Genomic DNA, 23,710 nt, shown 5'->3' on the forward strand with positions numbered 1-23,710 from the left:
TCCTTTCGCCCTTCCCTCCTTATGCCACTGTGTTGGTAATTAAAGTTACTCAAGCTGTGAATCTCCACGGGATTAAGATCTAAAGTGGAAATAGCAAATTACAAATTATTTTCTTTGCATTTATTACCTTCGTCGTTTTCTGAATAGACTTCAGCAACCTTATGCATTCTGGAGAGACAAAGTTAGCAGATGTCTCTAGCTTCAGAGGTGCAGGGTTAGTATTTTCCGTGGAATTTGTACATCTCTCCTTAAGTTATCCATTTCCGTGGGGTATTCTGTTGTGTAGTTTTCTGACGCATAACAGGCATCTTCATTACTGATGGTGTGACTACTTGCATTTGTTCTTAAAGCTTCACTCAAGTTGGCATTTTGACCAACCGTGGAAATTTGTATGTTCTCTATAAAACTACAGAGGGGGGAAAAAAAAAAAACAAACACAACAAACCTGTATAAAACTCTGCGTTGTGAAACGATGAACCCCTTGTCCTGTAATACTGTGAAACCTTTGAGTATTTCAACAGAATATTTAGAAAAAACTCACCATTTTAAGAATGGTATCTGTTGAGTGAGAATAGGTGTTATGGATGTTCAGTAACTTAAAGTAGGTTTTGTGCAGATAATTTTTTTTTTTTCTTTTCAAGAATGCATTGGTTTTACATGAGATAGAGGATTTATCTTTTAATAATCCAAAATGTACCATTTATGGATTTTCTGGATTTTATAGATTACCACTGCAGGTAAGGGAACATCTGACTTCTTTCAAGCCTTCCATGAGCACAGAGGAGCTGTATTCAGCTGACTTAATTGTGAAGCTGCCATAGCTGATTCTTGGGGCAGGGGGCTGGAATTTGGTGTAGCTGCTGGATGCTTCAGACTTAACCTACTGCAAGAGTATCACTGTGAGCCTTAGTGTCTGTAGCTCAGGAATGTTTGTAACTGGAAAATAAAGGGATGAGTCATGGGGATCTGTGTGTATTACTTTGATTTCTGCCCCTGCATGTAAAAGCATTTTTAAAGATTCGACCAAGTAGAAAAGCAAGCACTAGGCCTGCTGCTTCTCCCATTAGTACTCCCTTCTCCTCCCCCTCACCTTCCAGAAATTGGCTCAAGTGCAGAGAAGCTGGAAGTGAGATGTTAGCAGTACCTTTTTGCTGTTCATTAGTATAGGTCCAGACCCATTAGGAAAGTGAAATGATATTTAACATACCCCCCCAAATCAGCTGCATAAAACTTGATCTAAAAACCATGAGAAATACATCAGATCACAGAAGTCCATTTGCTCTTCAATACTTGCAGATGCCTGGTGAGATAGAAGATTATCCCAGTTTTATCAATGTTTTAACTTCAGGTAGAATTTGATGTTGCTGCGATTTGTTTGCTTAATGCTCCTAGTGATTTGTCTTTCACCTGAAACGTGAACTTTGGTTAATGAGCACTTTCTTTCATTCTGGGGTGGTTGAGAGGGCTTAATGTTAATTCATCCCTCTGAATGCTCCTTTCATGAAGACTGAGGACTCTGCTCTTCGTTCTGATGTACTCTTCCTTCTTCCGATGCCGCTGCTCTTTTTGCTTGCTTCCACAGTGTGTCTGAGGTGTTGTCTTCTGTAATTTCTGAGTCAAAGATCTCTTTGTTTCCAGTGTAAAATATAATTTGGAGTAATTAGCCTTGAGAAAGCTTGCTTTTTCTAATCCATAAGGGATTTAACACTTGGTGTTTCAGGGAGTTAGGTATCTGGTTGATGCAGGGATTCGTTAAGAGTTCAGTGCCTGTGAGAATCCCAGTGTACATCATAAAAATAGTTTGAATGTGTAGTTCTATTACTCAGAGCATGTAAACGTGAGACCTTTGTACAAAGAGCGAGACATTCATCTTGCATGGTGAGTTCTTCACTAACTGAGTGCATATGACTGATATAGCAAGGACTATGCAATGAAATTGAGTTACATCATGAGGAATTTGTGATATCAAGTTGTAATAAAATTCAGCTTGATGTTCTTCCGTGCCATTTCAAAAATGGCGTGGAAAAGTCAACCATTTATAGATGTGCCTCTAAAGTAATTTTCAGCTTTGCACAACATGTCTTGAGAAGCCAGTCAATGCATTATACTGCCTTCAGTTGGAGAGATAAAGATATATTTATGTTTCACATTCAGAATTGGGTGCGCAGGCTGTGTATTTAAATACACATTTTTCTTCTTTCACTTCAATGTTGTCTCAGGCTTGCTTTTCCCAAAGTGGAATTATTTATTCTCTTCTCTACTTCTAGCATTATTTATTGCTTTGCAATTCTTCCCATGCTCTTGCAACCTTAGTGTAATGTTTTACCTCTTCTGTTTCCTTCTCTTCCTGTATTTAAGGATCAAGAATTGTCCAGGGGTGAGTGCAGAGGGCTGGGAGGTAGGAGGGTGGAGTCTGTTCCTGTTTTAGCTGCAAACTTCGTTACGGCTAATAAATCTGGACTAACTGGTAATTAACCTCTTAGTGCTATCTCACGTACAGAGAGCAGGACAGAGTGAGGAATCTGGACTTTGTACCTTAGTGTCCATTAGGTAAATCACCTCTGTATGACGAATGTCCTACCACTGCCGAGCAACAAACACAGCTTTTCCATTGCAGTCACTGTTTCCCTTCTCATGGCTGCTTCTGTGCTAAAGCACTGCTGCATTTTGAGCCTTACCTTCAGCTTTGGTCTCAGTTCTTCTCCCTGCTCAACCTGGCCTCTGGGTGAGCTCTTAATGTTTTCCTTCCTTCTCCACTTGCCTGAGCCATGTTTCTCCACCATCGTCCATATTCTGGTCCATCCTGCTCTTGAGTCTTGATATAACTTTAGTCTCCTGGTTTTTTTTTTCCTTTCTGTTTCTTTATTTATCCCCAAAGTTTTCCCTACCCTTTTTGTTTTACTTTACTCTTCAGTTGCACATAGTGCTCCATGTCCAGCTTCACAGAACACACTTCATGCCACTTCTTGTGGTAAAGCTTTTTCTTGCTCACAAACTAACTCTTTTTCCCCTTTTGTGTCATTAGTCTTTATTCCAATGTCTTCTGAAATGCATTTCAGATCCATTGATCTCAGTGGGATGTATCGTATGGGAAATTACATGGGTCGTCAAGTCTTTGTGGGATAGGGTTTTAGAAGTAATGTCTTCTCCAAAGGTTTAACACTGTATTTTGTCTAGGCAATAATTTTAAGCTTGCTTCAAGCAGTTCTAGAGCTCAAGACCTGAATAGGAGGTGTTAGAGTGTGTGTAGGCAGCTGTTTTCCCTATGTGACTGAGGTGTCTAATACACAAAAAAAAAGTCTGTTCAATGTCTTACTGAATATGAATGTAAGAAATTCTCAGAAGTACCTTCAATACATGGTGGCATTTGTTCTTTTCTACTTAGAATTTACAGTTTTTCTCACTTTTTATATTGAAGCTAAATGTTGACATGCAAGAAAAAGAAGTCTTCATATGTTTCTTAAATACTGACAGAGCAGAATACAGCCCTGCAGGAGAAGCAAGTTGCTGATGAGGCCCAGTCTTGGTGGTGACCAATTGAAGTCACAGTTTTGTGCAGCTTATCAGCAGTTTGACTTCTTCAGAGGGGCTCGGACTTCCAGGTTGGGGATTTGGCAGATGAGATGGTCCTACTGGCCTGTGCAGTCCAGCGTTTTGTGCTCCACAGTGGCGAGTAGCTTAGAGCAGCCGGCAGCAGTGAACTACGTCTTCCCGAGGAAAGTGCTGACTTTTTTGGAGGAGGTGGATGTGCAGAGCATGAGAGTTTATGTCCCATCGGATTCTCTGAGTATTTTAAGCTGTACTTTTATAACTCTGAAAGTTCTTATTGTCTGAAGAGTTTCACTTTTTAAAAATCATCTAAAGATCTTGATTTTGGAGACAGCTGTTTTGTCTCTTTGCCTCAGTTTTCCTATTTATAAACAAAAAATGCATGTGTGTCTCAGGAGTTCTGTGAGGCTTAATTAGCAAATGTTTATACAGCCTTTTGAAAATAAAAGCACCATATAAATGCTAATTATTATTATTATTACCACCAGCTGCTTTGTTGTAATTGCAGTAATAAAAGTTTCAGTGCTGGTGGTTGTATTATCATTGTTCTAGATACAGTTTTCATGAACACTGGAGACGTTGAGGGTGGTGGTAAAAGTGATGGTGCAGACCATACCGAGGTACAATGTGTGGGAGAGCTGAGATGAGAGAAGCTGTGCTTCCAGCTATGAAATCTTTGTGAAGGGCTTCTTTAAAAAAAAAAAACCCAACCAAAAAAAAAGGTTAAAAAAAAAAAAGTCCATAACTGGGAAAGAATAAAACCTGTTCTGCTGTATGACAGCATTTACAAGTCACAAGGGCTAACTGGGGGGTGGTCTATGCTGTGCAGTATCTCACCTGATTAGGAATGAGCTGGCAGCAGTTGCATTCGTGACGTTGGCATGTAAAAGAAGGGAACTTTTTAGAGATGATTGATAATTGGTAATATAGGAGAAGAGACATGGTATAAATCACAATTAGCCTTTAGGATTTCTTTTAGGTCTACTTTTGTAAAACATCCATGACTTAATGCTGAGCTATTTTTATTAATGTTCTTGCGCTTATCTCGCATAACCAGCTTGTTAAAAGAGGATATGAACACTTTTTAAGCCTCTGACTTATAAATTGTGAGAAAGAGAAAAGAAGATTGATTCCAACAGGCTTGAAGGTAGATTCATTTCTCTTCTAGTTAGCCAAATGAAAGAGGGGGAAAAATTAAACTGAAGACTTAGTGGGCCGATCAGTTTTACCCAGGTAGAAAATCATTAGATTTAGCTCTAATGTACAATTTAATTGTAAAACTGTAAAGTAAAAGAAAATAAATGCAGGGGAATTCTGTTTTGGTAAATTGATGGTAATATTTCCCAGTCATTTCTGCCTGAAGTAATAAGGGTAAGAAAAAAAAAAAAGTAATAACAAAGGAACACTGAGGGGGAACAATTATTTTGCTAACATCTGAGGATCTGAGGGGGTTACTCGGTCGCATTATAAGAAGAATATTGTGCTGCTGGAATGTTGGAGAGGATTGATAATAATTGTGCTTTGAAGAAAACTTCTCTGTTCTTTTTACTGTAAACATCTGAGATAAGATGGAAAAGTTTGGAAGGACGCACCACCTTCTGTGAGTTCTTTCAGCATTCTTAATTGCTCATTATGAGATCTCGATTTGAATATTGTTGTTAGATATTTCTGGTGATTTTTAGGGGGTTCTAGTTTACTAAGGCAGGCTGTCAAACTGCCTATAACAAGCGATCAGTTTCTAATCGTATCTTAAATGAGCATTATACTAGATATTAAATCGCTAGGGATGTTCCCTAATAGCTTCTGGATCGGTTTAATTATGAAGACCTGAATCAGTTAACATGTTAGAGAGATCACATGAATGTGGATCATGGGCGGCATGATTTCATGGTGGCTGCACTACAAGGACTTCTAAAACAGAAATGATGCAAAGCAGGGAACTGATTCAGTCCTTTATGATTATGTGTAAGCAAATTTTCAGACAACTTTGAACAACATTAAACAGCAAGAAGAAAAGGCACCAGCCTTCTTTTTTTATTTTTTAATTTTAGGGAAATCCTATTTTAAAAGTAACTGTAAAATGTTACAACCACAAAGTCCTTCTGCATAGAAATAGAAGCAGTTTAAACACACAGAGGTAGGCAATATAACCCTGAAGCCCATATGGAGATGTCTGAAATGCTGGATGGTATGTTCAGAAAATGTTGCTTTAGCTGCTCAAAATATTTTCAGTAGCAAAGTGGAAGACAATTCATACCATTGTATTAAAGCTGTTCTCTCTTTATTGTGTGAGACTGGTGATACCTCATTTTGAATAAAAGTCTGGGTTTTCTTGAGGGCTGTAGGAAAGAGCAACTATTTTATGCTCCCTGCATACAGCGGTACAGCAATTTGATAGGAATTTCTTCTTCTGTTATCCTAGACTGCAACATAGAGTAGTATAATAGCTATCTTTTTGAAGTACAGAAAATCTGCCTAAGGGGCCATCATTTTAAAGTATAATATGAAATGCTGTTTTAATAAGGTTTGCTCCTTGCACGTTTTAAGTGCAAAGAAATGTGTGTGGTGAAACCTTGCTAATCCTTCATTTGCACAAAGTATTTGGCTCATTCCCTAACTGTCAAGGAATTAATGGTGTGCTTCAATGAGATCTTGCATTACTAGACTGTAATTATTTTTATAAGAGATTCTACACTATATTTGATGGTGCTTTATGAATTACCATAATAAATAAAATGAAATTGCCGTTGTCAAAACATATGAGCAAAATAATCTGATTCCTCTTGTTCGTGTACTCACTGGCTCATGAAGTTAAGTGATTTCCAGTGGACTTCCAGGCCATTCATACAAGTTGGTGAGGTTTGCTGTGTTGTATTGTTTTGCTTGTGCTTGTGACAAGTTAAACAATGGTTTAGCTGACAAGAAGCAACTCCATTGGCGAGATAATAACACATCTCTCCTATATTTCCTCCTTTGGCCTTGTACTTGAAAAGGGACCAAAAAGGCAATGCGTATATTGGTTCACGTAATGAATTCAGGCCCTCATCTGAACCATGATGGCGTGACCTCTGGCAATTATTGTATGGTAACAGGCTTTGAATTAAGTCATTCAGAGGAGTGCCTACAGCAGAGATGTCAGGACAGTGCAGGCGTATTCAAGCCGATTTTAATTGTACTTTCCCAGTACCAGAAACAGGCTACAGTTGCATGGGACACGGTGGACTCCATGCCTCTTGGCTGAGGACAGAGGTCCTTGCTGCCATGGCTAGACTGGGTCCAGTACCCGAACCTGGGTATGGTGTCTGCACCATGGACACATCCTCCGTCTGCATGCTTTTCTGGAGGTCTGCACCTAGCTAAAGCAGACTATATAGAAGATAGTACATATCGTTTGCTTTTCAGGCGGATAGAGTCAGTGGGATAAAATTTCAATTTCAGAATATCTACCTAAGATTTTCTCTTTGGTTTATTACAAATATTGGTATGGTCATAGCTCCTCCAGATCTTAGCCAGTGACTGGAGGCTTGTTGTATTAGGCACTCAATTTCAAGAGAATTTTATTATTTAAACATTGTGTCTATTTTTAAGTCAGATAATCTATAAAACCTGTTTAAAGCCACGAGGGATCATTACATCATCTAGTTTGACCTCCAGAGTGTATGAAGGAGGAGAGTTTCTACCCTTCTATTTCTGGTAAAAAAATATAAAACAAGATTTCTTGTCCTTCCTCTCTGAGGAAGATAGACACAATAATTTAAACTACCTGTCTCTGGCAAACATTGGCATTTTTCACTAAGTACATTAGTGAATTTTTAGTGGTTCTGTGTTTGAATTGTGTGAATGCCACTACGTGGTGCTACCCTCTAGATGCTGTTGTTTGTATTTATATATATATATTTTTTTTTGGCACGTAACAGATGCAATCCAGATTTCCTCCTCTACATGTAGACCTTTTCCCCCAAAACCTCACAGGCTAAAAGCAGATGATCCTGGAGTCTGTACTTCTTTCTTTTCATGCTTCACTGTATAAATTGTATAAACTCAGATCACTTTCTGAACCACTATATACTTCTCTGCATAATCATTTTTTGCTCACATGGCAGATGGAGACACTTGGTTGCAAAACAGTTTCTAAGAATTAAAGGCTGTATTACCCTGTGGGAGAAATCCATAGAAGTGTTGGGGAGGTTCTTGTACAGGTTCACGTTGATTTTTGAGAGGCTCAGGGCCTTCCTACCTCCTAGACCACAGAGGTGGTGTTGTATAGCAACTGGGATGTCTAGATGCATGCTGTGCTAGCACTCCCAATAATGCCAGCAATAACACTTTTTCTCCATGGTCGTGTCTCCCTTATGGCTGCTACTGAACAAGATTCGCAGATGTCACTTCAGGCAATTTAGTAAATTGAATCCACAAAGACTGTGTGGGAATGTGTCACAAGTGATGCAAGTCCTCCTTGGTCTTAAAATCTCCCTCACAGAGCTTTAGTGCAGTGACTTCTTTAGGATGTAAAGAAAAGTGCGTGGTAATTTTACAGATGACCTTGCTCTTTGTGCTCCCTGCATGCCTCCCCTGCATGGGACTCTTGCTTCCAGTAATGAGGAGATGTTCTGAGGCAGTGTTGTTGCCATGATGACATAAAATAATGGAGACTTCCAGATATTCCCCTGTTCTTACCCTGTGATAGACGTGTGCCTTCAGGGATCAACTGACCTTAAAAATGATGCAGATCTGGAGCTTGGGGTCATTTTTGTTGTACAGAAAAATTTTTTTCATAGGCATTGGAATGGTGATGTTGCACTCACTGATTAGAAACCATATGTGATTAGCATTCTCTGTCTAATGTGCACTCACCACTCCAGACACATATTCCCCCTAGAGCTTCTAGAAATGCACTGAGTCATTGCTCTGGCAGAAAAAAAATGCAGGGCTTTTGCCCTCTCTTGCTTTTTCCTCATTTATGCCTTTAAGACATTATGTGTACATATTCTGTGTGGATAGTTTTTCAATTTCTTTCCAATTTTACAACAGCTGTGTATTTTGTTTTCATCTAGATCAAGTGTCTTTCCTAGGAAAACCACATCTGGTAACGTACGTATTGTACATAATGTACATACTGCTGTCTTCAGCAGTTGATATGTTCCAGACAATGATACAGTTCATGTACTATGAATCTGATGGAGCATAGGCTCTGATGTACAGTAGTACTCAAACATTTGTGACTTAACAAAAAATCTTCTCCCCCTTCACTGGACGTAGTGAACAGAAATATTTTGTTTCAAAACTTACTGAGAATTGCCTCAGACCTACCTTGACCAGTTTGAAGGTATTCTTCGGCCCTGTTGGAAATGTTCACTGCTAAAGCTTGGTGGTGGTGTTCGTGAAAGAGTTGCCCTCAGCTGCAGGGGAGAGGGTTGATTCAGGATCAAAACGTTGATCTATAAATACTTATTTGTTCCACTGATATTAATGGGACAACTTGTCTGACTGCCTGGTGTTTAACTTAAATGCTTGTGAGATTGAGGCCCAAAATCTCAAATTAAAAGAACAACAACCCGCAACAAAAAACCAAAACAAACCCCAAGAAAATTCAGATGCTTGTTTTAGTAATAGAAAATTAGATCATTTGGAAACAATTTAAAAGAATTTGTCGCCATTCTTGTTTGGTTTTTTGTGTCCTGATCTTACTGTGAGACACATCTTTTGTTTGAAGTGTGTACTATTTTAAATGAGCGTTATGTTTTCATGAGAACTCTGCTGGGCAATGTCTAACTCCAGACATAAAAGCAAATAAACCAAGAAAAACCCGCTGTTTATCTGAGATGAGAGGGCTTTTTTCAAGAAAAAGGGAGAGAGACTATATAAAACTACCTAATGGTCTCCCTTGTCTCTCTTTAATGTTCCTTAATGTTCTTCTGCAGTCCTCGGGAATCTCATTGGTATGTCACTGGGGTATGAACTTCAAAGAAATCACTTAGACCATATAGTGAAGAGAGGCTGAAAGTGCTGCAATACATTGTTTCATATAGGTTGATTCTGATTTTACTGTGTGCAGCTGTAGGTTTCAGATGAGAGGTGGAAATTCAGCGATTGATGTGAGTTCTTAATGACAGATAACATCTTTTGGGTGCTTCCTGCACCCTGGTGAAGTAAATGTGAGGATTACCATCTCTGGTTTGGGGCTGTTCATTTTATAAATAGCTGAGATTTCTTGTGTGCAAGGCTGGCTATTAAGATTTCTGAAGCTAATGAATGAAATACGGTAGCTCATCCTCAATTTTACTACTCAGTATTGCCTCAAACAAAGCTGAGCAAGTTTTACTGTAAACTTGTCTAAGCTCTTCTCTATTGAAATCCATCGGAATTTCCAGTTGCTTGCTAGGCTGAAGAATCAGCTGTCATATTTCGGTATTGGCATTGTAGAGGTAGGTGTACTAGCAGTGGTAAGTGATGTGAGGATGAAGAAGTGGGGGCTGTTGACTGGGGAATGAGCAGAATGGTAATGTATGGGGGCTTATTCCACCTCCATTTAAAAACTTCAGTATGTGACTGTTGCGAGTTAGGAGAGCCTCCAGGGTCCCCTGCCATGAGGTGCTTCAGTTTGTTTTCACTCAGTTCTTTCTCTGTCTAGACTTACCCCTGTAAAGGCTAACAATTAAATGGGAAGTACAGCACTAGTTTTCTTGCTTATGAACCCTGTGTTTTTCATAGCATCCACTGTATGGATGGAGCAAAAGAAGCTGGTTTTGTTTCCATATATTTTTACAGTCTCCAGATCTTTTGGACTGGCTGCAGACCTGTATTGCTAGCTGCTAGACAGTGAAAGTCAAAATGACTGCCCCAAAGACCGTAGAAAGTTAAATCCCCAGCCATGATATCAGGTGGGGCTATGACAGTGGCAGCAAACAGAGGTCTGGAGTGGGGAACGTCAGTGCTGCCGCTCAGGAAACTAGAGTTTGTAGCTTTTATCCCTCTTTTGCAAAGCCCTGGGATTCTTCTGTTATCCTGAGTTCAGTCTGCTAAGTCTTGTGAAAACAATAAACTGGCTCACCTCCCGTACCGTGATTTTATCTTCAATTAATAATAAGTTGTCTTTTCTCACAAAGACAAGTACTTTTGTTTGAAACTTAAATTGCTTTATCTTCTTGGGGATTCTAACATGTTAGCGAACACATTAAATATGGTGGGATTTTTTCCTAATAATCCTTTTGCTGTTAGGCCCTTTGATCTGCCATGGATTTTAATGAGTCATTTAAAAACAGATATCTATTTTGGCAATTTGACTGTGATGCTCTCTCTCAAATCAGTTACCATTTTGAGAATGACATCTGAGTCTGCCTATGTTTCTGCATGACTGGAAACTGTCACTACTCATTTAAACTTATTAGTGCTGGAAATGGATATGCTGGTTCATCTAACAGGGATGAAACATGAGGCACCAGCATTCAAATTCAACTGTTGTTCCCAAGAGTAAAGGAAGAGGTGACTGTAGTCATGAGAGCTTGGACAATTAGGGGTGAAAGCTGCATTGCAGCTCAAAGAGGTGTTGGGCACTTTGCCTACAGGTTGCTAAAAGCAGGTTGTGGCATTTTTGGACAATTCAAGAAAATACTGTCTCTTAAGATAAAAGTTTAATAGAAGGATACAGTGCTTTAGCTGAAGATTATACCATGGAAGATGCTAAATTTTGCTCTCAAGAGGAACCTAAGTTGGGAATACTCATTTTTGGGGAGGAGGGGATGAGCATTTGAGAAATTAGACTTTTAAGAGGGCAGATGCAAAGCTCTGACTGAAAGCTAAGCCTCTGTAATGGCTCTTGAGAGTCCACACATACACTGAAGGTATGCAGAATGATTCTTAAAAATACAGACCCAGAGAATGAAGGCCACGACCCTCCATCTATCTTTAAAGGACCTGAAGCACTCGGGACACGCAAGCACCGCTGGCACACGGTCACTTTTCTCATCTAAAAGGGCTGTGAGCCAAAAGAGCAGAAAGAGACAAAAGGAGACCCTCGGTCACTCGAGCTGTAATCGGCCCTTAACATAATGCTGCTGCTGCTCTTACAAGGCTGTACTGTGCGAACCTGTATATTTTAATTTCTTCATTATTCTTCCAGTTTATTATATCTAAGTATATTCCCAGAACAGAGATTGTTTTCCCCTACCTCTTCTCTCACTCCCATGCCTAAATATAAGCCCTGAGCTTGCTTGTAATGGGAGTATTTTGATTGACAGTACCTTCACCATTTGAGACTAGTGGTGTGCTAAAATGAACAACTGGCATTTCAGAAACTGTAAAACTGACCTGACAAAGTGAGATTTTTCAATTTTTTTCTTTTTTCTTTTTTTTTTTCTCTTCCCTTCTCTCAGCAAGTTGTAGATGTGTCTTAATTCTGATGTTGTCATGCAGTTATGTCACTGGTTAACATTTCTGCAACCTATAGAAAACATACACTCTGAAATGCTTACCTGGTCAGTTGGTAAACAGAACTTAAATGATACAGTTATAAATGAATCTTGTTTTAACCTTTTTCTTTTTCCCTAAATAGAGTTCAGGCTGCGGCAGTAATACAATGATCTTGTCTGAAGCTGATGACTAATAGAGAGTGCAAAGGTGACTTTCAAGGTGATGGGAATGGTTAGGACAGACTAGATGTTACTAATGGATTTGCGACTTCCATGCAACCTCTCAATAACCCATTTATTGCTCTGTAACAAACTAAGAGTTGTGACGGTCTGCTTAACTACCAGCCTTTTTAACGTAAGCTTACAGTTCTGCCAACCTCCGATGCAGCGGCTTGGAGGCTTGCTCTTCTCTTGACAGATAATAATATTGAGACGAAAAGGAAGTTTTGCAACCCTTAAACTTCCTGAAGAAAAAAAGACTGTTAAGATTCCTTTAAAAATAAATTAAAAACAAAACCAAAAAATTCAATGAGTCGTAGCTGACAGGAACATCAGCTTTTTTTCTCTGTGGTGATAACAAGATATTATTTTTTTCCCATTTATCCCAAAGAAAGGCGAACGTTGCCAGCTTTTTTGCTGGTGCTACACTTCGGTATTGCAATCATATTTAAAGGAATAGTATAAAATTTCGTCCATTGGTAAAATGAGGATGCTTCTGAACAATTACTAGAATCCCTTCACATCAGGTTTGAACATTGAATGAAAGGAAATGATGAATCAGTTGAAAAAATGTATGAGGAATTTCTAAAAGGCATAGTATAAATAACCAAGCTGGACATTTGCAGAAATGCTTATAAAGTAAAGCCATTTTCATTGTAGCAAGTAGTCTGCAGCTCACTGATTGGAAGAGAACGCTGCTTCAATTAACAAAATTAATTTCTGTAACACAGTAGTGAGACTTTGGCTCAGATTAAAACTGAAATATTCTCTTATTAAAGCACTAATGCTAATTAGTGAATGAAAGATCTCTTTCAAGTAAAGTCATGTTTCCTGTATGAAGCAATGACCTGATCTTAAAGAAAGGTCTTACCTGATCAGCCTTTGAGGTATTGCACTAGGCATTACACATTTTTACGACTCTTATGCTAAATAACATTTTAAAAGGATGTGCTTTCATCTAATGGAGGTGTGCTATATGTCAAATTTTTGGCTCATGGGGACCATCCTGTTCTCCCTGATGATCCCCCCCCTCATTGGGTTCTTGCTTTTGAATATCCACTGTGCATAGGGTTTTCTCTTGACCTCCTGGGAAAAAAAAGGGTTTTTATGATCTTAAGTGAAATATTTTTATTTATTTTGCTTTGTTTTTTCAGGCACTTAAAATAACAACATATCAATAGTTACCTTGTCCATTTTGTTCTCACAATTGAGAGCATCAGAAATCTGGTTTGTCCTGGACCTTGAAAGGAAAGTTGCTATGGTAACCGGGCACCATATATCCCATTTGGGACTTGAGTTAGGTGTGCACACCTCATTTAACTTTCTAGTACTCCTCTTGAAATGTGTTAAGTCTGTGAACTCTAATAAAACATCATCTCTAGTGTACTAAGAAAAAATAATCCCTCACTCTGTCTCTGCCTGCCTCTGCTGCATCCCGTTTGTCTGTGCCTTCCTTCTCACTCTGTGTTGAGTGAGCAACTGGAGATGCTGCTCTGGAGCTTCCCGCGTGCTGATGGCCAGTGATGGAGGGGCTGGCCCAAGCTGTTGGTCTCTGGTAGTATGGCTCTCCCTCCATGAGTGCAGTGGCTGTGGGAAGGGGCCACCGCAGGACCTGAGCACGACACGTGGACACCCAGCCGACTGGGTGCAGGGGCTAGACGGGCACTACCTGCACTGCTGGGTTTCTGCTCCTGAAAATCACTTTCTCTTCTCCGTGCTTTAAAAACAGGCAGACATAAGCTCTGGTGACTGGCGGCTGGTGTCCTGTGCTCTGCCAAGGCGTTGCTTCCTTCTGAAGCCCTGCACAGGTAAGAGCCCACCTTCAGAGTTAGTGCCCTGGAGACTGGACCTTGTCCAGGGCGGATCGAACAGTTCCTTTTCATCACCCTTTCCCTAAGAAGATAACAGAATTAAAAGGGGCTGCATATGCACTTAAAGGAAATGAGGAAATCTTGATGGGGATGAGCTGTTAGGAACTATTGTGTAAATATTTTTACACTATCTAGTAAGAATAATTCCCTCCTCTTTGATTTTTATGCTTTTTTGCCAAGGTCTAATCAAAAGAGGCTTGTTTTTTAAGATGCAAGCATCTCCCACATGCAAGAATGTGACGGCTGCTCTCTTTCTTCTGTGTAAGATGTTCTCTCTTATTTTGGGTGATGTTTTACCACTCATTCTGTGGTACGGCTGTGGGCCAACCCTGTCGGTGCCCCCCCACCCCCCACCGACTCAATGGAGCAGAGTACAGGCTGGATCACAGATGATGGGCTGGATGCCTCTCTGAGCTTGCAGCTGGATTGAATTATGGTGTTGGGTTTGGGTTTCTTTACAGTCTAGCTGAGGGGTTTAGCACCATCTGTGAGCTGTTTGTAGACAGCAGCGGGTCTCACATTCTGGAGTACATTTGGGTGAGAGAGAAGAGAGGCTGGGAGGGACAGCAACCCCCGTTGCTGGTTGTAGGTGTACTTCACATGCACATTTGGTTGAGGCGTGCCTGGACTAATTGATAATGCCAAAGATTCTTTGTAAGAGTCTTTTTCACCATGGTCAGATCCTGCTAGCTTGCTACATTCAACTTTTGTAGGCCTTTTGCTAGGTATGTTGGGACATCTGTAAATATTTATTCAGTTCCAGCTGGTAGCTTCCTATTGCCTACTTCTCATCATCAGTTTATTTGCAGCATTGAGTGACGGCTGTGGCGCCTATGGGGTAAAATATAAAGAACAGATGGATCTTTCTTGAGCCCAAACTGTCTTTGGGCCCTGCTTGTGGTGGGGTTTCCATGACTTTGTGATAAGTAAGAGGCCATTTTCCTAATTCAGGGGGTGGAAAACTCCATAGCTTCCATTTGCCAGGATATTGTGAGTTGATTCTTCTCCCCCCCCCCCCCCCCCCCGAAGCACAGGGGGGAATCTATTTCTCAGCTAATACTGCCAGTTCCTCTTTGTCCTTGGAGAATATTCCTCTACAGATTTGGGGGGTTATTTTTTTTGTTTTGTTGTGTTGTGGGTTTTTTTTTGTTGTTGTTTGGGTTTTTTGGGGGGGGGCTAGTTTTAGTAGGCAAATTGAACTTGCTTAAGGCTAGAGAGACAAGAAAATTTAGGGTGGTGACCTGAGGCCTTATGCCAAGACATATTTGCAGACCAGCTCTGTTACCAACTTGGAAGCCACAGGTAATTTGTTTTCTCTGTAAGTGTTCCTGAAGAGGAGGCAAACGGAAAGTATTTAAAAAACAAAGCTTGTAGTCAGCTTTATGCCTTTCCTGGAGGTGGAGGAGAGAGAGTTATTGTGCATGTCCACAGTTCTTTTTTCTTCTCTTTTATGATCTTTGATAGTTGAGAGTAGGGTAATATTTTACATAGTTATAATTAGAAGTCTGTTGTTGATGCTTTGCATCTCAGTCCTGACTTGAATGCAAATAACCGTTTGGTTAGATAGAACAGCTATAGTTTATACCCCTGGGACACTGATTGAGAATAACTGTGTAAGGCCATAGATATTTCCCTTCCCTCATGCAAATTTAGCGGGAAATGTTTGCCCAACCCCCTCCTTGTTCTGCAGTCTTGCTTAACCTGGAACATAATGGAGCAAAACATGGGGTTTGTAACAGCTTACAAAGGGGAAAAATAAGAAGTACAGACTCTTTAATCTTTTCTTCCTTGTTGGGTACAAGCTAAGCAGAGAGCTCCTGCATCTGCTGCTGTGTCCCAGTGCTTGTGCTGGGAAGTGCTCAGCTGGGCTTCATGGCTCGCACGAGAAGTTCCCCATTGGGCTGTGACAGAGGAATGTGATTTTTTTCAGGCCTGGTTTTGCAAGGAGATTCACAGTGAAAATAATACTGGAAACTGTCAAATCACAAAGGATTTGCAGATTCCTAAAAACCAATATGCAAAGCTAAAGTTAGATTTTTAGGAACTGTCTAAGCGTTGATACATGGGAAAATTATTATTTTCTTGCCTGGCTAGAGGACTGCCAGCTTTCACACTGTCAAGAAGAATCCAGATGTAACCTGAATAACACATAATCATGTCTCACTGGAACTTAAAAATATGATTTACAGCACTGACGGGCTCTTTGTTGTGTCAGCATTGTGTGGTTGTAGTGCAAACAAAAATGCACTTCAAATACCTAGAAAAGAATTAGACTGAAAAATATGTCATGTTTTTAATTCTGTGAGTTGTTATGTGTCTGAGTAAGTCTTGTATGCAAAACATTTTTACTTCCATCGGGAAGACAGGTGATTAAACATAATATACTCATTTTCCTGTTGCTGCAGTATTTTTGCAGCTCGGTGATATGCACTTCTTTTTTTAATCCATCTGTGCCCACTGTGTTTGGTTTTGCCCACTGAAAGCAGTCTTCATTTCTGGCAGTTTTGTGTAAATCAGTAGCATTTTGGGGACGAAGCTTAGCTTCGTGAGTGCTATTGCTACTCACTGCAGGACCAGGGAGGAGGTATCTGAATTCCCAGCTGCGTGTTGACAACACTGTGGTCAAAAGTTGTTTTTTTTCTTGGTCTCCTCAGCAGCCATCCCACCATTGCCGCTATCGGTATAAATAATGAGTGGTTAAAAAAATGAACCAAGTGACTTAAACTCCCATTTCTATAAATGTAGCATCTTCCTGGCTGGTTTTCCCGAGAGAATTTGTTCTAATGTTGTTTGCTCTACAGACTGTGGAGTATATTAATCTCACTACTTTCACAAGGGTAAATCGGGGGATCTTGTGAAATCACTGGCCCAGCATTGCTACTAAGCAAATATTTACCTGGTTAATTTATGAATATTTTACATGACAAAACTTAAAGCTATTACAGACAAGTGCTTAGGTGTTTTTACACTGTAGGTGGAATGTGTCGTCTCTCAGTGGAACAGCTACCTGAGTCTCAAGTAGAAGAAGATAGTGTGCACAGACTGAGTACTTTGTCTTCATTCTGCTGCTGTACTTGAAGTCATCCCGCATTTACATTAATGTCCTATAAGGAAAGATTTAGAACTTCGAAATCCTGGCCTGAGCATCATTCTTCTGAAGTAACTTAATAAATTGGCATGTAGCCTTGCTGTCTCATGGTTGGTTGAGGTCCTGAGGCAATATTTAGCGTAACAGAATAAGCAGTGCTCCAGTTAACACAATCATCTCTTGTGCAGAAAGATGCATTTATGCCTTTCAAGACAAAGAACCTTTTCACTGTACGTCCGGCTATTATTCTGTTAATTCTTTGTGGAGAATTGGCACATCTTTGTTCTCCTTTGGGTGGGGAAAGAGTTTAGCGTGTTCTCACTGAAGAGCCCAGAGTATGAAGCCACAACACTTACGTGAGGATTAACTTGTTTAAGGACTTGAGGGTCCCCATGGAGTTGCCTGAAGCCCGTTAATCAAAGATAGAATTCTCAGCCTAATATATTAGTTATGTTTGTCCAATTCCTAGAGGGCCAGTAAATCAAATTAATCTTAACTAAATTTAAGCCAGTGATAGGAGGGGCCAAAACAAAAAAAGAAAATCATAATATTGTAGAGTTTAAAGCTTGAAAGGATCGTTAGACAAGCAGACCGTTACTTTTTCTGGTTAAAATGTAAATACATTTTAAATTCACATTTCTGTAAATACATTTTAACTTAATCATTTTTAGACTTGAGTTAGACTTTCAGTAATACAGATTACTGTGCTTTTCTCTTCATGAGAAGAGTATTTTTCAGACCAGTAGGTTGAAAGCTCATTTGATAAGCCTGTCTTGTCATGCTAAGCCTGTAAATTGTTTTGATCAAATTTGCAACTATAATAGTAATATTAGAAAAAAAATTCCTATAGTGGATGTTTCCATATACGAGAAGGGGACAAAGCTAAAAGTGATAAAGATGGTAGTCACTTATATGTGTAGTTTTTGTATGTATTCTTAAGTTGACTTAAATATTCCATTTAAATCCTGCGCTAGAAATCATTAGATGTGTGAGACCATGCAGAATTACTTAACCTCCTGAGGATGTCTGCATTTTAACAAAACAGACAGCAGTTTTGCATCTCTAGGTCTATTGATTGTTTCTGAGGAAAATTGCTCTTTTGATTTAAATCCAATAGGAACTTCTTTTAAATACTTGTCTTCATCAGGCCAATATTGCCCTCTTTCAAAACAACAAGGCATCTCTCCACTTCTGGTTCTGAAGGGCATATTTAGTGTTCTTTCATATCTCTTCGTTTTATGTCTTGTAAGAAAATTTGTGCACAAATAGACGTCACCAGCGTTTTGTTTTGGTGTTGGTTTTTTTGATTTTTTTTTTTTTTTTTTTTTTTTTTTTTTTTGCATTAAATTAGATTTCAGTGCTCCAGAGCTGTGAAGGACAGTATTAGGTTTGGTCTTTCTTCTAGAAACACCCTAGTTAAAAGCTGTCACTTACTTCTCCTTGGCCCATTTTTTCATTCATCTAGTTTTAAAACAATTCCTAGAAGCTTGCAGGAAACTTTTGCACACAGGGCGTGCTTGGTGTAATCCACTGACGTAATTTATGTATTTCATAGGTCTGTGTCTTAGGTGGGCAACCTGAAGTAGCTGGTTTATGTTTGGGGTTTTTTTTCGCATGGCATGACACTGACAGCAGTGTTTTGAGCCTCCTGGGAAACGAACCTGTTTGCTCTGAGGCTCCCTTCCCGATTCTGCTCCCCATCCCACTGGGAGTGGGGCGGGGGGGGGGACGGGACGGGGAGTGAGGGAGCGGCTGTATGGTGCTTGGCTGCTGACTGGGGTTAAACAACGACAATGATCTTGATGGATCAAAAGGTTTCTCTGTCTTCTTTTCCCTGTGTGTCTCCCATGTGCATCCTTCCTTTATTTTAGCAGTCTTTATTTCATCTTGGCAAACAGAGGGAAACTGTGGATTTATTATTAAACTCTAATAAGGGTGCACAAATTGTTTTGAAGTTAAAGACAAACAACACTGCTTGGGCTATGTAAATAATGTAGTGGGTTACCTGACATACTGGAGAGGCTTCTAGAGTTTCTCACCTCATCACATCTCCTGCAAACAATTGGTAAAGGTCGGCTTCCAGTTAGGCTGGTAGCTGTTACTTTCTTCATTAGGCTTAAAAAGAGGTGTGTCTCTTCTCTGGTTTTTGTAATGTTCCAAAGAAGTGAAACTTCCCGGGAGAGTTACCAAAATTTTCCTCTTTCTTTGCTTTAATGTGTTTTGCCATAACAGAGCTTGAGAGGTTTGCTGAGCACCCAGAAACTCTCCTTGCTTTTGGTAGGTTTCTGAGCAGGTTGCTGAGCCCAATTATGTGAGTAAGTTATGCTGTGGTTTATTAGACTATCTAATAAATTGCAACGATACAGACGTTAACATTTAATTAAAATCCCAACATACACAGCCATTCTGTATTCACAGGCAAACCTGTGTATTTAGTAAGGGTTTAAGACTGGGCCCTTGCTGGCGTGGTCAAAACTTCACCCACTTCAGCTGAGCTGTGTTCTTGCTTCTACCACCAGGAAAATCTGGTTTCCTTACTTCCTGTCATGGTTTAACCCCATTCAGCAACTAAGTACCACGTAGCCGCTCACTCACTCCTCCCCCTCTCCCAGTGGGATGGCGAGGAGAATCGGGGAAAAAAAATGTAAAACTCGTGGGTTGAGATAAGAACGGTTTAATAACTAATGTAAAATAAAATGCTAACAATAATAATAATAAAATATAATAATAATATTGAAAATGAACATAACAAAAAAAAGAGAAATAAAACCCAAGAAAAGGCAAGTGATGCACAATGCAATTGCTCACCACCTGCCGACCGAGCAGCGATCCGCCCCTCCCGGCCAACTCCTCCCAGTTTATATACTGAACATGATGTTCTATGGTATGGAATATCCCTTTGGCTAGTTCGGGTCAGCTGTCCTGGCTGTGCTCCCTCCCAGCTTCTTGCACACCTGCTTGCTGGCAGAGCATGGGAAACTGAACAATCCTTACCTTAGGATAAGCGCTACTTAGCAACAACTAAAACATCAGAGTGTTATCAACATTATTCTCACACTAAATCCAAAACCCAGCACTGTACCAGCTACTAAGAAGAAAATTAACTCTATCCAAGCTGAAATCAGGACAACCAAATGGGTAGCTTCAGTTTGGGATACATTTGTTGTCCTCTGCAGATCTTGAGGCTGTGGAATTATCCTACTCCATGGGATATATTGCCACATTTCTGCTCTGTGAAAGGAGAAAGATGGTGTGGAAGAGAAGAAATGAAAAGTGTTGTGCTTAGGAGCTTCATGGATTTGCACTAAACCTGCCCTGAACACAGAAAAAGTTTTCTCCTTTTGTTCCAAGTCTGGTAATACACGTGTGTAAGATGCATTTTGCGGTACCCGTGTTGTCAGCCTTTCCAATACAACCTCATATCTTAAGTTTTGTATTTTGGCCCTGAGTTTATTGCTCCATGCAAAGACGTGGCATAAACTCTTTCAGCCTACAGTGAACACTATTTTATCCACATTTTTCTTAAATTTGTTTACCAATTTGGGGTTTTGTTTTTTGATTCAGCACCATGAACACGATATTTTATGGCCACATTTGCAAGTCTAAAAGTAGCTGTGAATGCATAAAATAACAAGGTGATGAACATTATTTTAGATGGTTAGAGTGGATTTCTGCTTTTCTTTATCTATTTTCCCCAGTAGAATTCTGGTGGTAAGATTAAAACGATGAAACATTGGATTAGGAATTGTTTGTTCAGAGGGATTTTATGTTTGTGTGTGTTAAGCATTGGTAATGATAATTCATGACTCTCTGCAGTGAACAAAACCAAACAGTATTAAAATACTTTGTTGATATTGGCAAGCCAAAATTTTAGGCATTCTTGGGAAACTTAATGGGCTGGCTTTCCTCTAGCTTTCACATGTTTTGCTTTTGGATGAGATGCACAGAAGTCCCTTCTGGTCATGTAGATCTTTAATGTCCTTATTCTGGCTGTGTGACTCCGAATTTGTCTAGCCACGTTGCTTTAGGTTATTGTGTTTTGGTCATAATTGCCAGGCAAAAATAGCGTGGAAATACAAGGGGTATGCAGATAGGTTAATATAGAGCCAGGGAAAAGTGTCCTTGTAACCATGGTGTTTTGGCCTTCATCATCCCCACCCCCCCGACGCAGTTTGCAGGGAGGTTGAGCTTTTTGCATGTTTGTTTCTATGTATCATCAGTTAGCCCAGGATTAGGCTTTTTTGTTTGTGATGTAAATCCTGCTCTTGGCCTAAAATGAATGGTAATTAGACTTTTGTACTTATATGTGCCACATTGCAGAATCAGCTCCTTATTAGTAAGACAAATAAAAGCACAGATGAGATGATGTAAGAAAGTCAAAAAGAAACTGGGATCAGATCAAGGACAAACACTCTTGTTCCGAAGTTATAAAACAGAGGAAGAGAGATGCTTAGAAAAGTTGGAAGGTATTTAAACATGAGGATTTCCTTTTTGTACACCCTTAACTTGTAGAAGGGCATTACTGCAAGACATTACTGAAAACATTACCTTTTAATAGCTTCAATAAACAAAACATTAGCAAGAAAATCTTTATAGAGATAAGTGGTGGGTTTTGTTGTTCTTTGTTTTTTTTTAAGAAGTGGGACCTTTTAGAAAGCTGATTCCTAGCTCAGGCTTGGGAGTAGCTGGGTAGAAATTGATTAAAGAAATATTACTTTATAGTTGTCCATCGTAGGGCTCCTTATGAGTACTTGGCCATCATTGGTACCAGTCATCACCTACAAGAAACAGAGCTAGGGGACCTTGTCCCACAGTAAAGGAACTGTCATATTTGTTATTCTTATGTAGGATCTGAGGAGAATATTTTGCCCAAGGTCTCCAGAAATCCCTGCCTTTCAGAGTATTGCGAGTTCTGAAGGTATTGCGAGGACTATGGCCAGAGTCCTGCTCCAGACTGGATTGCTCCCAGTGATGTGTACTAGTGCAATGGGAACTAGCAATAAAAGTAAAGTGGTAGTGATAAGTACTATAAAAATATGTTTTGTTGTTTGAATCTCTTTTTTATAGGAATTAGTAGTTATGCTCTATTGGGAGCATTGCAGATTCTTTTGAAGGAATAGAGTGGCCCCAAGAAAATTGCCACCTTGTCCTTGTTGCAGAGTAGGCAGACTATTAGGTTCCTGATTCTTCTTTCGGCAAAATAACGTGTCGCTTTTTTCATTAGACCTGATAGTTGGCCTGAAAACAGGTTTGCTCTCTCTTTTTTTCTTTTTTTTTTTCCCCCAGCTGCATTACTAGACTAATAAAAGCTATTACAAACCTTGCTTTTCATAGTTGCATTGATTTTTTGGATGATTTAACTTGGAACGCAATACAATGAAGCACATTAAATTCTGATAAACCATTAATTCATGAAGTAGAGGTTATACAGAAAATAATAATGAGTTCAAAGACTGTGGTTAGTGCCAATGATGGAGTAGAAGAAAAAAGGTCATTAGCTGCTGAGTTGTGTGACAGGTTGCTTTGAGTTAGAGCAGGAGCTTTATTACCTTGATGGGCAATATCAGAAGAGACTGGGAAACATCACTTATGGTGCAATGCTTTGACCCTAGCGGACTAGATGAGCTCTAACATCAGTGATTCTAATTAGGGATAAAGGTAAAGGCATAGGTAAGAAATGGTGTTTGAGAAAATGGGGAGATGAACTTAAAATTGTGGCATCCAGACATCTTGATACTGTGCCTATTTGTGATTCCCAGGGAAAGGATAGCACATACTGATGAAGAGTATCTTGTTTTGGTATTGGGTATAAACAATGTGACTTGATGTGCTTGAGTGTGGAGAAAAATTATATGAGCTTGATAAAAGTTTAGGTATTTCAGAGGCCATGTCCATGGTGTGGTCTATCTTCTCCTGAGATAAAAATTTCATGAATCCAAGTTTTGGTATAGCTTAGAAGCAACTTCTGATTACGTCATGATGGGGAAACTCCCCCTGCTCCTCAGCTACGAAGAGAAAATTATTGGCACTAAAACTGATTTATTACTACAGGCTGTGCTTAAAATAACTTTTATTGTCACAGTGGCCATAATGGGCTGGAATTCTGTAGGTGTATTGATGTGGAAACCTCTGTGCTTTTCTTTGTAGATGTGATTTCAAAAGGCTGCCTGATTTTTGTGCTTTCCTTGATTAAACGGAAAAGATTCAAGATCTTCCTGATAACGCAGTTTTACAGTGTGGTAACAGAATTAGGAAGGGTCAGGTTCAGGAAGGACTAATAACTGCACAGTTTTAAATTTATACCAGTCTGAACCAAATGTTCAGTCATTCACCTTTTGACCATGAGTTTTCTTCTTAACTATCTAGTTACTGACTGCTCCTTTGTGCTGCTTCCCCATCCTTCTCTGTGTGAAGGGATTCCCTTTTTTCCGGCTTCCTTCCTCCACGTCTCTAGAAGTCTCACAAGACAAATGAGCTATAATAAATTTACACAAGGCAAGATTAGCAAATTTTCTAAACAAGTTTCTTTATTTGTTAAATTTCAGTATGAATACTGGGTATTTTGTGTAGCATGC

At 39.6% G+C, this 23,710-nt stretch overlaps 1 protein-coding gene across 5 annotated transcripts in view; it reads left to right on the plus strand.

The window, feature by feature from the left end:
* Positions 1-23,710, plus strand: part of EPS8 (epidermal growth factor receptor pathway substrate 8) — a 141,167-nt gene that overhangs the window by 5,692 nt on the left and 111,765 nt on the right. The window contains exon 1 of one of the 5 annotated variants that reach the window (XM_050896632.1): positions 13,944-13,984. The exons of the other annotated variants lie outside the window; for them this stretch is intronic. The gene's annotated coding sequence lies outside the window, so the exon portion shown is untranslated. Of the gene's footprint in view, positions 1-13,943; positions 13,985-23,710 lie in introns of those variants that run through there. 5 annotated transcript variants of the gene reach the window in all.

The sequence above is a fragment of the Gymnogyps californianus genome, chromosome 1 (assembly GCF_018139145.2).
Source record: "Gymnogyps californianus isolate 813 chromosome 1, ASM1813914v2, whole genome shotgun sequence".
NCBI lineage: Eukaryota > Metazoa > Chordata > Aves > Accipitriformes > Cathartidae > Gymnogyps > Gymnogyps californianus.